Source organism: Schistocerca gregaria, chromosome 10, assembly GCF_023897955.1.
Source record: "Schistocerca gregaria isolate iqSchGreg1 chromosome 10, iqSchGreg1.2, whole genome shotgun sequence".
NCBI classification, from domain to species: Eukaryota; Metazoa; Arthropoda; class Insecta; order Orthoptera; family Acrididae; genus Schistocerca; species Schistocerca gregaria.
This window is the reverse complement of record NC_064929.1, coordinates 170701676-170714701: the sequence shown is the minus strand read 5'-3', so window position 1 is coordinate 170714701 and position 13026 is coordinate 170701676.

The window sequence follows — 13026 nt, the reverse complement described above, 5'->3', positions numbered from 1 at the left end:
AATTATGCAATCTGAACAACAAACTTTTTCTATTGACGCGATATTGTTGCAGCTAGTCAGTGTTCAAAGTCTTCACGAGAACAATTTACACAGGAGTCTAATACAACTTTTCATATTCGACATCGCTTCTGTCCTCCGTCAGTCCAGTATCGTGATTTAAAACAGTAATTAGTGTTGCGTTTGATATTGGTTTGTTTGTGTGGAGAAGTGATAACGAGTGTCACAAAGTGGCTTTAGTCAGATGTACACTCTGATCTGTTGTCCTTTGCTGTTATCACTCCACTGAAAGACTGAATAGCTATGCAACACTACCAGGCTGTAGATTGTTGTCAGACAGCGTAATTATATTAAGCAAAGAGAAATATAGCAATAAGGCGCGATATTCTAATGTGTGTGTTTTTGCTCCTATTATATCGATATTTTGTTTTTTCGTGTCACGAAAGTTACTCATACCATTGTTCTTGGGGTGAGTGATTTATATTGTAAGCACATTCAATACGGTTCTCAGCGATCGAAGTCATCCACTTCCATTGTAAACTTTCTAGAAATACGCTTAATTCCTGTCGTCAGTCACTGCATGTTATTTCAAAATCGGATTCGGGTAATCTGACCAGTCTTAACATCATTTCTCGTAGTATTCTTTACCGAGTAGCCTGTCTTAACAATAGACACGCATAAAATAAACCTGTTTTGTAAAAATAAGGACGCATATAAATCCCTTTCATAAATATGTCCATTTTTGTTAAGTAATCATGCCGAAAACACAGCGGTCACCCATCCGAAGGAAAGGTCGAATATGTGCAAAGTAATAAACCGCTCCGATTAGGCGGATGATCTTCCCCAACCGAGGTGACCCAATGGCAAGCTACTGGACTTCATTCTAGACGGCAATCATTCAAATCCACGTCAGGCAATGTAAATTTACTTTAGTCATGGATTCCTGAAATCGGTTAAAGCGGTTAGACGGTTCCATCAAAAAAGGACGCGGACCATTTCCTTTCGGACCATTTCCTTTCGGACCATTTCCTTTCGGACCATTTCCTTTCCAAATACAAGAATCAGTTCCGTGTCTAGGACCTTGACGTCGACAGGACTTCAACTCTGCATGTTTATTCCGTCCTTCGGATGAAACCACAGGATCTCGCAGTCAACAGCTGCAAAGTTGTACGTTTGAAGAGGCGCATACTCCAGTTATATCAAAGAAGAGTCGAGTAAAGGTGAAGTGCTGATATTTGTCATGTTATTTGCAAAGAGCATTGGTGAGCACAGTTTTTTGTAAGCATAAACCTTACTTCAGTCAGTGCTAATCTATGATGCTAAATGTATATGCAAGTTTCAGTTGACTGGTAATGATCAACAGCATATCAACATAAGATTCGCCTAGTAGAAGTGTTTAGAATCGTTGACCCAAAGCGTGTTTTCGCAGCTGAGGGCTCCCGCATAGGGAGAGCTTCAACGCTCTCTCTTCTGGGAAATGGGAAGGCTAGCCAGCTCCTAATCGTACCAGCCTCGTCATATAAGATGCGTGCTGGTTGTTTGACCAGCCTGGGTTTTAGGCTGTGTTCCACATGCAGCTAGAAAAATATCGGGCTAGTTCCCGCGTCCTACCTCGGGTACGCGCTACGCAAACACTTAAACGTTATCAGAGCTGACCCCGAGATCTGCATTAGACGCAAACAGATGGTGTACCAAGATTCTTTCCCGGGGAGAATGGTAACTTCTGGAAGAACATCCGGTCACCGATTGGCAGTAACACTGCCGAAAAACGTGATAATAGAATGACTACCTTATAGAGAAACGTTAAAAGGAAAAGGTGAAAGAACAAGAAGAAGAAGGTAATGAGCAGTCAGTTTCAATCGTTATAGCCATTTAACAGTTTATGTGAGCACAGAGTGATATAAACTTTGTAGTTAAAATGTGAACTAGTGCCTAACGCGATGTTTGTGTGTGGAGAACGTGATATCATTCAGGAACAACATACCCTCGGTATCCAAGGTAATACTGTGTGCAGATAAGTAGCGTGGTTGTAGATGTGGAGAACAAATGTGGCTCTCCCAGAGTGACCTGTTAGCGATGAACAAATGAATGTGGCGGAAGTCCCGACACGTTTACTGCCAGCGCATGTTCTCACCTCGCGTCTGGTTCGACGCACACGATAACCCGGACGCGTCAGTAATTGACGGAGCACTGACGGGGAACTTTTCGGAGAAGAGGAGTACTCGCGTGAGACGTACCACTGAGCTGGGAGGTTAGCACGCACCGGAGGAGGAACTGCGCCCGCCTCGCGCACGCAACTGGCACGGATCGCCTCAAAGCGAGCTGTGTTGGGACGGGACGGAGAGACGATGGGGCGAGAAGAATGACTGTTCGCGGAGCGGTCGTCAAGGGCCCGCGGAAAACGGAACAACAAGAGTCTGAGAGGTTCATCTCAGGCGGGCCGCGGGCCGCGGGCCGCGGGACGCACAAAAGGGTTTAGCGCGCCGCGCCGAGCCGAGGCGAGAGTGAAAAGGACGCGCACGGGAAGGAGAAAGAGGTGTCCTTGCCGGCGCGGCGCTGGAATGACACGGCCGGCCTCCATTGTTCCAGGTTATGGGCGCGCCGGCCTGAAGCGGCGCGGCGCGGCCTTCCAGCGAGACCAAAAAGACGCTGCTCCAGTGGGTGTGCGCGAGCTGGCTGCTCTCCCGGTGTAGCCGTCTCGCGCAACGTTGGCCCTTCGCGTCAACACCGACTCAAACGAAGGCCTCGGCGCTTGTTGGTGACGGCATGTCAGCTAGGCACGGCCAAAGCCAGGTCTGTTGCAGGCAGAAAAGCCTGGGCGTGCTTATCACTATAAATCTCTCATTTTTGGACAAAATCTTTGGTATTGGTTTGGATTCTGCAGTTTTATTCAGATGAAAGATTTTCTTACTATCGTAAAGCTACAAATGAAGATCATAGTTCTGTATTACTGAATCCTGTCGAAACAAACGTAGATCAATATAACATGCTTTGCCCCATTGCAAGCTTCGGAAATTTTACATTCAAGTAACTATATATACTCGATCCATTTTGTTATCGAAACTTACCCCAACCCCCTTACAATGAACTCGTTTCGTTTATTTATTTTTTTATTTATTTTCGTTTGACATCGTCACTGAAAATGTGAACTAATTTACATGTGTAAATGTCCAGCTGTTGCCAGTCATTAGATTACAGTCGTTTTCAACGAAAGGAATTCTAAATAGGAAACGCCGGCCGCGGTGGTCTCGCGGTTCTAGGTACACAGTCCGGAGCCGTGCGACTGCTACGGTCGCAGGATCGAATCCTGCCTCGGGCATGGATGTGTGTGATGTCCTTAGGTTAGTTAGGTTTAAGTAGTTCTAAGTTCTAGGGGACTAATGACCACAGCAGTTGAGTCCTATAGTGCCCAGAGCCATTTTTTTTTAAACAGGAAACAAAATAGCTTCATACATCGAAAATACTGCTGAGCTTAAACTTTTTTAAACATGGACATTAGAAAAGGTAAATATTCCCCTCTTGAAACTGAAAGGAGAAACTTTATAATATAAAAAATATTTATTTGATAAAACAAGTATCTCTCTTTTGCCTCTTCTTCTGTCCCCCATCCACTCCCCCAACGTGTACAATCGCAAGATATTTCATTAACATTCAGTGCTCCTCACCCCATAGTTAACCAAGATACCTAAAGAAGAGCACCAATATGTTCACAGTTTATTGTAAAAGCAACCCAGTACAAACGTAACTTCCTCAGATTTACAAATAAGGTAAAGAAGCACGAATTCTGTTGTTGCTGGACCGTGAAGTTGTTTTTGTATGTCGATCCTTAAAACAGGTGGAAATTTAAGTTCAGGAGTACACTATTTGTTAAGAAGTGTAATGAATCGCACAATTAATTGATTGCAGAAATCTCTCAGAACAATGTGTGTTGGTGAACTACCGCCAATAGTTTCACATTTTCCAATGTCAGCGAGGGAGACACCACCATATGAGTATGCCTGCAACAGACCTGGCGTTCGCCATGCCTAGCTGACGTGACGTCACCAACAAGCGCCGAGGCCTTCCTTTGAGTAAGTGTTGGTCGAGTGCACCACGATACTCTTCAGACGACCTCTTCTGCAGTGTGTTTGACTATTAAAGGTATCAACGAAAGGACACAGTAGAGGACAATGAAACAAGAATATAATCGTAATCAATACAAGTCCAGAAACCAATGATTTCCCTGAAGTGACGTTTAGTGATTCTGTACTATTTCTGGAGACTGAAAATCTTTTCTGTAGGAATCAGCATGGATACAGGGAGCAACGATCGCGTGAAACCAAGCTCGCTTTCTCCGTGGACGAGACCCAGAAAGCAGTATCTACGGGTGGCCACGATTGTATCGTGTTCCTTGACTTCCGCAAGGCGTTGGATACAGTTCCGTCCTGCCGCCTAATAAACAAATACGAAAGTGCGGAATATCATACAAATTTCGTGACTGGTCGTAGAGTTTCTAAAAATGTCAGTCTAAACGGAGAGAAGTCTTCAGCTGTAAAAGTAATTTTGGAAGCACGCCACGGGAGTGTTATACAACTACCACTTTCTTCAATATACATGCTGTCCCACCTAACTCTGCCACCTCCCACACTTCCGAAACGAAATATAATGTGAGAAACGCAGCTCTCCAGGGATGCAGCTTTATCAGAGGCTCATATATTGATCAGGAATGCACACTCCGTGAATCTAAACAAACGTCATTATCAGCACAAAGTTGCTTTCTTTTTTTTAATGGCATACGTATATTATTCTATGGAAGTGATAACTAGAGGTATAATTAGTGACGGCAGACTTGTCGTCACTGTTCTAAACCTTGTACCTTCAGGAATGCATCGATTTTGAATGACATCTGCGCCACAGTTTCTGCCGTAAAGCGCAGAACAGGGATTGCCTTGTGGTCGAGTGGTTCTAGGCGCTTCAGTGTGCAACCGCGCGACCGCTACGGTCGCAAGTTCGAATCCTGCCTCGGGCATGGATGTGTATGATGTCCTTAGGTTAGTTAGGTTTAAGTGGTTCTAAGTTCTAGGGGACTGATGACCTCAGATGTTAAGTCCCATAGTGCTCAGATCCACTTGAAGGATTGCCTACAGCAGGCTTCGGCACAGTGCAGGCAATCCGCATTACAGCTTTAGAACATTTCGGTGGGAAGTGTGATAACGTTTCCATTATTTAAAGACTAAGTATTCTGAAAGCTATAAGATTTACAGCCGTGTAATCCAGTCTGCCATCATTAATTGTACCTCTAATTTTTATTCCGGTCGAAAATACATACATGTGACGTTTGAAAAAAGGTAACTTTGTGTTGTAAGTGATATTTCTTTACTTGTAGGGATTGTACATTCCTGCCCCTTGTGTGAGCCGCTGACATTGCTGCATCCCTGAACAGTTCCATTTTCACATTTTGTTTCATTTCGGAAACATATGAGGGGCAAATTTAGGTGGGACACCCTGCATATAAATAACGTAGTAGATAACGTCGGAAGTTCGATCAGCATTTTCGCGGGTTCCGCTCTTGTATACAGAGTAGGAGCGACTCTGGAAAACTGTAGCGAAATGCAGGGTCGACGCTTGCTACAGGGAGTGGTGATTGACTCTAAACATAGGCAGATGTATGGTATTGCCAATATGTAGACATAGAGGCCCTTTGATGCAGAACAATCACTGGAAGCAGATACTTCCATAAAACATCTAGGAGTAGGCCTCGGAGTGGTATGAAGTGGAAATACAACAGAAAATTAATCATTATTAAAACAGGTGTTAGACTCAGATTCATTCGAAAAACCTTTAAGAAGTGTAGTCCATTAACAACGGAATTAACTTACAAAACACTCGTGCCACCAATATGTGATTGGTCGTCAGTGTGTAATCTATAGGACTGACGCAGGAAATAGAGAAGATCCAAAGAAGAGCAGCACGGTCCGTTACACATTCAATCATTAAGCGCGAAACCGTCACGGAGACGGTTAGCCACTCCAGTGGCAGACACCGCAAGAGAGGCGTTCTGCATCACTGTGTAGTCTACTGTGACATTTCCGAGAGCGAGCGCTCCTACAGGAATCAACCAATATGTTGCTTCCTCCTACAGGTATTTCACGAAAAGATCATGAGGATAAAGTTAGATAAATTGGAGCCCACGTGGAGGCTTACCAGCACTCATTCCTCCCGCTAATCATACGCGACCGAAACAGGAAAAGGAGGAAGTGAAAGCGGTACACAAAGTACCCTCCGCCGCACAACGAAGGGTGGCTTGTGGAGTACAGATATATGTGTGGACGTATTACGACATTATAAGAGAGGTCCTGAGGATGCAAGCTGCAGTTACGGGCTCTTGGACAAACACATTAGAACAGATGTTCACATAAAGGCAGGCTTCATCAAGTCTCCACGTCTATGCCCCTTCACGTTCAAAAATTCCAGGTCCGGTTTGAACGCTTTACGTTCCCGGCGTTCGTCGACACTATCAACAGGTCTGGAGTAGACCGAAGGTTAAAAAAAAAAAAATACTGCAACGGGTTCACGTCGAGCTACCTGGGAGGCAATGGTATTGGAGCGGTACGATTACCGAAAAGCTACATAAAAGTGTGCATGTAACACATCCTTTCACCATAAGAAGCATCATGCAAATAGTTGATTAGCTTGTGTTGAAGGGAAGGAAGGTCAGGTATTAAATATGGCCATATCTGGTCCACCATTACTTTCTGTACCTATATGTATTGAGATTATTTGCTTCTTTCATTGTCCTCTACTAACCCCATTCGTTTATGCCTATAATAGCCAAACACATTATATATGAAAGCGTGAGCGGGATAAACCACAAGAGAATATTTTACGTTGTGTCTTACATATACGGTTAAATTTAAAGACAAGAACACAAATCAATTAAGACAAAGATATTTATGCTTCAGACAAAGTTTTCTGACGGTAGGTATTGAGCTACTCCTTACCAGCGTCATGCATTCGAAAACACAGTAGGTAATCTGTCAAGATAAGTAAAGAAAACTTCACAAGTGAAGTCAGCTATGAAGGCCTTTCATTGCATGACCGGTTTCGACAGAGTTATGCTGTCATCAGTCGGATCTGCAAGAGAATGAACTGAAAATGTGAGGAAAATATTTCACAGTCATGATATGACAACTTGATAAGCTGTCTTGTTACATAACCTATGGAATTACACACATCAAAAAAACTTTTGCGTCACCCCGGTTCCCAGAACTACTGAAGATGGACGTCGACTGTGGGTATTGGATCACACACACGGTTCCTTTGACTGTTCAGAGGTTTCACTAAACCTGCCCAAAGATGTAGACAACCATTCATGAGCAGCGCCTATAAGGCGGAGGGGGTCCGACAGCCGATCAGTTCCAGCCATTCCACCAGGTGGGAGGTACACGGCTCGAGCTGTCTGTAGTTCAACCATGCCTAGACGGTCAATACCACGGTTCGATCGTGTCAGCATTGTTACTTTGTGCTAGGAAGGGCTCTCAACAAGGGAAGGGTCCAGGCGTCTCGGAATGAACCAAAGCAATGTTGTTCGGACATGGAGAAGATACACAGAAACGGGGACTGTCGATGATACGCCTCGCTCAGGCGGCTCAAGGGCTACTACTACAGTGGATGACCGCTACCTACGGATTATAGGTCGGAGGAACACTGACAGCAACGTCACCATGTTGAATAATGCTTTTCGTACAGCCACAGGTCTTCGTGTTACGTCTCAAACTATGCGCAATAGTCTGCATGATGCGCAACTTCACTCCTGACGTCCATGGCTGGGTCCATCTTTGCAACCACAACACCACGCAGCAAGATACAGGTGGGCCCAACAGTATGCCGAATGGACCGCTCAGGATTGGCATCACGTTCTCTTCACCGATGAGTGTCGCGTATGTCTTCAAGCAGACAATCGACGGAGACGTGTTTGGAGGCAACCCGGTCATGCTGAACGCCTTAGACACAGTGTTCAGCGAGTGCAGGAAGGTGGTGACGTCCTGCTGTTTTTAGGTGGCATTATGTGGGGCCGACGTACGCCGCTGGTGGTCACGGAAGGCGACGTAACGGCTGTACGATACGTGAATGCCATCCTCCGACCGATAGTGCAACCATATCGGCAGCATATTGGCGAGGCATTCGTCTTAATGGAAGACGATTCGCGCCCCCGTCGTGCACATCTTGTGAATGACTTCCTTCAGGATAACGACATCGCTCGACTTGAGTGACCAGCATTTTCTCCAGACATAAACCGTATAGAACATGCCTGAGATAGATTGAAAAGGGCTGTTTATGCACGACGTGACCAAATGGTTCAAATGGCTCTGAGCACTGTGGGACTTAACATCTGAGGTCATCAGTGCCCTGGAAGTTAGAACTACTTAAACCTAACTAACATAAGAACATCACATACATCCATGCCCGAGGCAGGATTCGAACCTGCAACCGTAGCGGTCACGCGGCTCCAACCTGACGCGCCTAGAACCACACGGCCACACCGGCCGGCGGAATGGTGTTGACATCTGCTTAGAATTTATGCAGGATTTATACATGGTATAAGTCTAAGTAATAACTTCGAAATATAGACCTGTTTTTCAAAATTGTTCATATGGCTCTGAGCACTATGGGACTTAACATCTGAGGTCATCAGTCCCCTAGACTTAGAAGTACTTAAACCTAACTAACCTAAGGACAGCACACACATTCATGCCCGAGGCAGGATTCGAACCTGCGACCGTAGCAGCAGCCCGGTTCCAGACTGAAGCTCCTAGAACCGCTCGGTCACAACAGAGGGCGACCAGTTTTTATCAATAATGTCGTACTGCAAAATGTGCTCACTGTTCTTCCCTATAGGATGTCAAAAACTGTTTAATTTAATGCATTTTATGTACCCCAGAATTACTACATTATATTCTCATAATTTATTAGATCATTCCACTGAGGTGACAAAAGTCACTACACTGAGGCGACAAAGATCATGGGATACTTCCTAACGTTGTGTCGGACCTCCTAATGCCAGGCGTAGGGTAGCAGCTTGACGCAGCATGGACCCAGCAAGTTGTTGGAAGGTTCCTTCAGAAATATTGATCCATGCTGAGTCTGCAGTCGTCCATAACTGCGCAAGTGTTAACGGTACAGAATTTTGTGTACGAAGTGACCTCTCTATTATGTCCCATAAATGTTCGATGGGATTTATGTCGGAAGATATGAGTGGCCATATCATTCGCTCGAACTTTCGAGAACGTTCTTCAAACTAACCACGAACAATTGTCGCCCGGTGACATTCACAAAAATTCCATTGCTATTTCGGAACATGAAGTGCATGAATGGCTGCAGATGGTCTCCAAGGAGCCGAACATAACATTTCCAGTTCGGTTCAATTAGACCAAAGGACCGAGCCCATTCCATATAAACAGAGTCCACACCATTATGAAGCCAGCACCAGCAATAGCATTTACAGTGCCTTATTAACAACTTGGGTCCGTGGCTTCTTCGCGTCTGCTCTATACTCGAACCCTACCATCCGCTCTTACCAACTGAAATCGTCACTCATCTGACCAGGCCACGGTTCTACAACCGTCTAGAGTTCAACCAAAATGATCACGAGTCCAGGAGCAGCGCTGCAGGCGATGTTGTGCTATTAGGAAAGGCACTCGCGATGGATTTGCTGCCATGGCCCATGAACGCCGAGTTTCGCCGCACTGTCCTAATGGATACGTTTATCATTCGTCCCACATTGATTTCTGCGGTCGTTCCACACAGTGTTGTTTGTCTGTTGGCACTAACAACTACACGCAAACGCCTCTGCTCTCGGTCGTTAAGTGAAGGCCGCCGGCCACTGAGTTTGTAAGTAGGCTCTTTAGGTTTTCATATTGGTCACGCCACATAGCGCTCTGTATGAAAAATCACTGGCTGTGCTGTGTGCAGTCTGTGGCTGGTTGGCATTGTTGTAATACTCGCCATTGTAGTGTTGGGCAGCGGCAGCTGGATGTGAACAGCGCGTAGCGTTGCACAGTTGGAGGTGAGCCGCCAGCAGTGGTGGATGTGGGGAGAGAGATGGCGGAGTTTTGAAATTTGTAAGAATGGATGTCATGAACTGATATATATATATTATGACTATTAAGGTAAATACATTGTTTGTTCTCTATTAAAATCTTTCATTCGCTAACTATGCCTATCAGTAGTTAGTGCCTTCTGTAGTTTGAATCTTTTATTTAGCTGGCAGTAGTGGCGCTCGCTGTATTGCAGTAGTTCGAGTAACGAAGATTTTTGGTGAGGTAAGTGATTTGTGAAAGGTATAGGTTAATGTTAGTCAGGGCCATTCTTTTGTAGGGATTATTGGAAGTCATATTGCGTTGCGCTAAAAATATTGTGTGTCAGTTTAAGCACAGTCTTGTATAATTGTTCGAAGGAGACGTTTCATAAGCTGATCGTAGTGGGATGTGAAGCCTGAAATGTGGTATTCACGACTCACTTGGCCCTGTGGATCTAGGAGTGTTGAATTCCCCAATGAATTCCGAAATGGAAGGTCCCATGTGACTAGCTCCAACTACCATTTCATGTGCGATGTCTGTTAATTCCCGTCCGCAGCTCGTGGTCGTGCGGTAGCGTTCTCGTTCCCACGCCCGGGTTCGATTCCCGGCGGGGTCAGGGATTTTCTCTGCCTCGTGATGACTGGGTGTTGTGTGATGTCCTTAGGTTAGTTAGGTTTAAGTAGTTCTAAGTTCTAGGGGACTGATGACCGTAGATGTTAAGTCCCATATTGCTCAGAGCCATTTGAACCATTTGTTAATTCTTAGCGTGCGGGCATAATCATGTCGAAAACATTCTCACATGGATCACCTGAGTACAAATGACAACTCCACCCATGCATGCCTTTTTATACCTTGTGTACCCCATACTACCATCATCATCGGTATATGTGCATGCAACTATCCCATGACACCTGTAACTCCAGTGTGTAAGTGTCGCTTGTCGTTCAATGGCAAGATTTAAACCAAGAGAAACACACGATTGCTCTCTTCATTTACATTTCATGTAGAAATAAGACATAATGTACAAGGAAGGGTGTTAATGATGTATTTAGAACACTTGTGTTACCGTATTACAATCATTATATGAATGTCGCTCGATGTGCAAGTGGAATTAACAGATTATAACTACTGGGGAGCATAGGCATGTATCATATGTACAAGATCGAATGACGTATTACGGAGTGTCTGGCGCACTGTGTGGCGATAGGTGTCAGTCGTAAGACATCCGTAGAAACGTATCGAGTCCGACCACATGTCGCAGGACATAGTATGTAAACAAATAGCGACAGCATATCCATTGGTGTTCGGTTAAGCTGTTGGTGAAAGCTCACCGCAAACATTAACACACGTAAAATACCTCGCAATAACTTACAATTGCTACTTACGGGGAGTGATCGCGTAAAACTAATTCTGAAAAAAGCGGACGCCCGACTGAGAGTCACTGCAAGTATATTAAGGATATGTGACTCATTCACGGTAACAATGACTTACAACACACTCGTAAGAGTAATTCTTGAGTACTGCTGATCAGTTGTTGATGTTGTTGTTGTTGTTGTGGTCTTCAGGACGAAGTTCGGTTTGATGCAGCTCTCCAAGCTAGTCTATCATGCCGTCATAACTGCTGCTAGCCACATCCATTTGAATGTGCTTACTGTTTTCAAGCCTTCGACTTCCTTTACAATCTTTACCCCCAAAAATTCCCTGGCTGAAGCTACTCAGGTTCGAATTCTGCCTCCGGCAGGATGGTGTTGGCCCACCCTTAACCTTGACGACAGCTTCCACTATCGCAGGCATCAGTTCAATCAAGTGCTGGAAGGTTTCTTGAGGGAATGGCAGCCCATTCTTCACAGAGTACTACAGTGAGGAGAGGTATCGCTGTCGATCAGTGAGGCCTGGCACGACGTCGGCGTTTCAAAACATCCCAAAGGTGTTCTATAGGATGCAGGTCAGGACTCTGTGCAGGTCACTCCATTACAGGCATGTTTTGTAGTGTAACTACTCCGCTATGACCAGGTACTCGATCATGTTGAAAGATGCAATCGCCATCCCTTAATTGTTCTTCAACAATGGGAAGCAAGAAGGTGCTTAAAACATGAATGTAGGCTGTGCTGTGATAGTGACACGCAAAACAAGAAGGGGTGCAAGCCCTCTCCATGAAATACACGACGACATCATAACATCACCACCACCTCCGAATTTTACTGTTGGCACTACACATGCTGGCAGATCGCGTTTACCAGGCATTCGCCATCGGATCGCCACATTGTGTACCGTGATTCGTCACTCCACACAACGTTTTTCCACTGTTCAGTCGTCCAATGTTTACGCTCCTTACACCAAACGAGGCGTCGTTTGGCATTTTACGGCGTAATTTGTGGCTTATGAGGAGTCACGAAATCCAAGTTTTCTCACTTACCGTCAAACTTTTCTAGTACTTGCAGTGGATCCTGATGCAGTTTGGAATTCCTGTGTGATGGTCTGGATAGATGTCTGCCTGTTACACATTACGATCCTGTTCAACTGTCGGCGGTCTCTTATCAGTCAACAGGCGAGGTCGGCCCGTACGCTTTTGTGCTGTACGTGTCGCTTCACGTTTCCACAACGCTATCACATCGGAAACAGTGGACCAGGGATGTTTAAGAGTGTGGAAACCTGGCGCACAGACGGATGATACAAGTGACACCCAATCACCTGACCATGTTCCGCGAGCGCCCCATTCTGCTCTCACGATGTATAATGACTATTGAGGTCGCTAATATGGAGTACCTGGCAGTACGTGGCAGCAAAATGCGCCTAATATGGAAAACTTATGTTTTGGGGGGTGTGCGGATACTTTTGATCACATAGATGACCATAACGAGTAAATCAAAGAAATTGGAGCTAATACAGAGTTCTACAGACTATCATCCATCCCGTGCGCCTTACGAAAGGGGAACACGAAAGGGGATGAAGATAATGACCCCAGAGAAAC